Here is a 4,924-nt window from a genome sequence, read left to right as displayed (position 1 = left end):
CTTTTGTACAAATGATTCCCGCACTCACAAGTGGGATATAGCTGGCCACTAGCGTCCCTTCTACATAAAAGCACCCTTGGCTCAGTAGAAGGTAGATCTTGTATGTGTTTTCAAGTCTTCACTGCAATATACTTCCAACTTCCTTGCAACCTTGCCTCCTAGCCTTCTGCCCTTCTGTTCTCTTTGCCCTTTAGCTTTGTTACTTGTCTCCTCTTCTTGTATGCCTGCTTGCCTTCATTTCTTTACCATCTCTTACAAACTCTTCTTTGCCTCTGATCTTCTTCACTCCTACGAACCTCTTGATTTACGTTCATATCGTTCACGCTTCATCCCCCGACTTCGTGTTTTCCCTACCTCTTGGTATCCTCGTTGGTTCTCGTTCTTATTTTATTTAGTCTTACTCTTTGTCTCTTCACTTGTCCTCCCATGTTTCTTGGCCAATAGTTGTTTAAGGGCTTGTAGTTGATTACCAGTCGCTTCTTACCTTGCTTCTGCACAGAATGCTTATTTACATAAAATGCGGAGGCAGCCCATTCAGAGCGAGAGTGGGAAATAAGCCCCATGTCTAAGAGTTCCTAGATCTCCTCGTTGCACAATATGTGGTCTTCTTGTGTGAACCCATAAGGGATTTCTTTGAACAGCTTTGAGTTTTCCCGAAGAGGAAGAGAGACTTGACGCTGAAAGATCTACTTGAATGCTAGAGGAGAATCACTGCTCCAATCTTAGATGAATCTTTGTTGCATATCTTGCAGAGGACATAAGCATAAGAGTATGATGGGATGCATGCAGACTCTTCTGCTCATCGGCTTACAGAAGGTTGGAGATGTAGTCATCTAATTTTGAGCCTGCCAATGGTCTTTGAGCATCATCGAGCTGAGGGCTGAAGGGATCAGAGGGAGCTGGAGATGGCAATGGAGGAGTGGCACCATACTCAAGAGGAGGACTAACATAATCAAAGGAGAAAGGGGAGGAGCATTGATGAACAATCTCTAAATCTTCCATGAGCAGTTTCAATACCTTTTTAAGATATTTGCAAGCTAGAAGGCGAACAAGTGCTCCTTGGATTGTTAAAATCATCTCAGTGTTGGCTGAGAATCCAAAAGGGAGATGGTGATTTAGGAAATCATTGCCAATGACTAAGTCAACTCCCTGAGATTCAAGCTGGTAGAAATCAATTAGGGTAGAATGTCCATCGAGAGAAATTGAAATGTTAGAAGCAAAACGTTTACAGGCAATAACTCCAACACCCATAGTGGAACCATGCATTTGATCATGGGGTTCTAATTCTTTCCAGCAACCGAGGGGGAGAGATCGATATTTACAAATATTGACATCGGAATCAGTGTCCACAAGAGCCACCAAAGAGTAGGGTGGGATGTCAGGAGGTTGGAGCTATACATTGATAAGCCATGTCTTCATTGGATTATGAACAAGAGAAGCTGGTTGAGTAAAGAAATCCTACAAATAGAAAACACTGGTGGAATGGCCAGAGTTTACATGGGGTGAGGTGTTCACCCAACTTGTGGTCCAGTGAGTCAATCAATGTTTGGAGTTTAGTGTAGTTGTCAATGATGAGCTTCAAATGAACACGAAGACCATCAATACTGATACCCAAACTCTCAAATTGATCATAGCATGTAGGACGAGGAGTAGAGATAGCTACAAGGAAAACAGGATGAAGGGGAGGAGCTGGAGCTGAAAGAGTAGTGACGGGAGTGCACTAGAAAGGAGGAGGAAGATGGCTAGAAGAAGGAACGGAGGCATGTACAAAATGGGGAGGTTGGAAGATGGAAGGGCCAGAGTACTAAGTAGATGGAGGAAGGCGATAAGTAGGAGATGCTAGAGAGGACTTTGAAAGTTCCTCAGATATTTCCAGGTCATGGGTATAGAAACTTCAGGTTAAACTATGACATTTATTACGACCTTGACCACAACCGATAACAGGCAGATAGTATGCTAGGAGAGATCCTTCGTCCGGTATGTCACTCGAGCTGGTTGAAGAAATCTCGATGTCAATGTGGAAGGGGTCTCATTGATGAGAATAATTCATTAAACTGTACACATGCGGATCATCCTCATCAGAATGAATAGTCTTTGAATAATCTTGGGAGTAGTCATAAGAATCAAAATCATGCAATTGGCAAGACAAGCATTGGGGAGTATCTAATTTTGAACATTCAAGGATGGATTCATTAGATTTTCCTTGCAAAACTACTTCCCATCACTCAGGATGCTTGACAGTAGCGAAGAAGCCCTTAAGTTGGCATTGCTGGGCGTTACGGGGCTTCTCTGTGCAATCCATAGCAAAATGGCCTTTCTTACCACAAATGAAATAGCCGTAGACTTTACTCACCTTGAAGGGGCGGTGACGTAAAAATCGTTGAGGATGCCGGGAATATCATCTATGCCAACAAAGACATCAAAGCTTAGGAAAAGAGGTAGAGCCATAAGAACACTTTGAACGGCAGGATCGAGAGTGTTGATACTTCTTGGAAGACGATTTGGCCGGGGGACAGATCTACATTTGGCCAACAAATTGATCGCAAATAGCAGAGGCAATACCAATTTGCTTCAACTTCTCGTGAAGCGTTTGTTCTATACATTGGTGCCTGATGTAGACTTGGACCATTTGAAAAAGATTAGCAAATGTAAAGTCTGCTACGGTTTTGTGTTCTTCCTGAGGCACATTGTCAATATTCACAATCTTGGTTTGTGCTTCAAGGAGAGCATGATGGCTTCGCCAAGTTGATGAGGGAGGCTATACAAATAGTGGCATTTGGCTGAAGTGTCAGAGAAGAGACCGGCACAATAGACTAATTGCTGTGCATGTGCATTATACAACTCAAGCTAGAATAAATTATAGAGCTTTAAGGCAAAATATTCATTAGATGCTTGTGCACGATCATCAGTGAAAGTGGGAAAAGATTGATTTGAGATCGCTCTGCAATCAAAGCATCAAGAGCATTGGGTTGGTGATTACCATCTATGCTTGCAAAAATCTATTCCTTAGATTCATCGGAAAGGAATTCCCACCAATTACCAATAACACCAGTGAAACCTTTAGTTGTTTCAACAGTGCCATCATGGGGGCTCCATCTATACACTGTAACAAGGGACATCATGTCCCAAAAGATTTTGAGAATATCTTTTATGGCTTGAGGAGAAGCAGCATCGATGTTGAGAATATATCTAGGGAAGGACTTATGCTATAAGCATCACTGTAAATCAGGTTGCTCATCTAGGTCGCCATCCATAAAATGTGATTGGAATTCGGTGCGCATAAACTATGAGCCAGGGGCATCAATGAATGCAGTGCAATGTCCATGCCATGGCTACTGCAGTTGTTGTTGCTGCTGTTGGTGCTGGGATCTTCGTCCATGGGTTCAACCTTGTCCCCCTGATTCATGTAGAGTGTGGGAAGATCAACGGAGAAAGAGACCTTGGAGCGAGGTGATTGCGGAGGTGATGGCAAAAGCTGAGGAGGTGGAAGAGGCAAGGGATCAACTTGTGGTGGCAGAGCAGGAAGATTTTTGAAGGGGTCACGTGGAACAAAGTTGGCAAAGTGAGTAGGATTAGTCCACTCACATCTATGGCCCCACTGCCAAGTGTTATCATACAAGTGTGAAGACTCTGCAACAGGCTAGACAGAGTGAGAAGCAACAGAACTTACTAGGAGTGGAGCACTTGGCAGCATACAGACAGTCTGAGGAGGGAGTGGCCAAAGCATAAGACTAGGTGCTTTGGGAGGAGTGAAAGAATCATTGATAGGACTAGTAGATGCAGGTGGTAAAGAAGGAGGGAAGGATTTATACATAGAAGTATGTATAGTAGACATAGGACCTGAGTGCAACTATTAGAGCTCATCGAGCACAGTATGAATATTTTGATCTTATTTGCCAATAGCAAGCTAAAGGTCATATAATGTTGAATAACAAGCATCAAGACATACATGTGTAGCCAGATTATGAGAGTTACACCAATTCAATTGTTGTTACCCAATAGGCATGTTATCATCATCCTTTGGGGTCAAGGCATAGGGAGCGTGCACTGACTTGAGTGTGCCATCCTCAAATGTAGCTTGAAAACCAATAGAGCGAGGCCATTATACGGGGCGAACCATTTGCATCGGGTGGAGGTGCTTTAAAGAAGTAATATTTGCATAGTTCGTATGAGATTGCATCGGATAATTAACTGTAGTGGTACGCCGATACTGGAGATTACCACCAGAAGGAAAGCGAGTAGCACTTGTAGAGGAAACCCAATCATGAATGGCATCTTCTTTCTCAGGAGGCAAATCATGGGCACAGATGTAGTAGCCTCAGATGTGGAGTCGGGAGTAGTGTCATCAGGAACTCCTGTGATAGAGACATGGGAAGAGGATGGAAAAGACAGGCGCATCACGCGTTTGCCATGCTTGCATGGGGAGTGGAGCTTGATGACTAACTTCAGAGGAGCATCTTTGATCTGAAATGAACACTCAAGGATGGATTTATTAGATTCTCCTTGGTGAAACTGTTTTCATTGCTCAAGATGCTTGACAGTAGTGAAGAAGCCCTTAAGTTGGGATTAATGGGCGTTGCAGGTCTTCTTTGTGCAATCCTTGGCGAGATAGCCTTTCCTTGCACAAATGAAACAGTTGGAGGCTTTACTCGCATTGAAGGGGCGACGACATAAGAATTGTTGAGGACATTGGGAATATCATTTGCGAAGTTTGCTATGGTTTTGTGTACTTCCTGAGGCACATTGTCAATATTCACAATCTTGGTTTGTGCTTCAAGGAGAGCTAGGACGGCTTCACCAAGTCGATGAGGGAGACTATAAAAAAAGTGGCGTTTGGCCAAAGTGTCAGAGAATAGACCGGCATGATAGACAAATTGCTGTACATGTGCATTATACAACTCAAGTTGGAATAAATTATAGAGAT

This window comes from Dipteris shenzhenensis, chromosome 16 (genome assembly GCF_047967505.1).
Source record: "Dipteris shenzhenensis isolate YYH24624 ecotype China chromosome 16, Dip_SZ_1.0, whole genome shotgun sequence".
Lineage (NCBI taxonomy): Eukaryota > Viridiplantae > Streptophyta > Polypodiopsida > Gleicheniales > Dipteridaceae > Dipteris > Dipteris shenzhenensis.
This window is presented reverse-complemented; position numbering follows the sequence as displayed.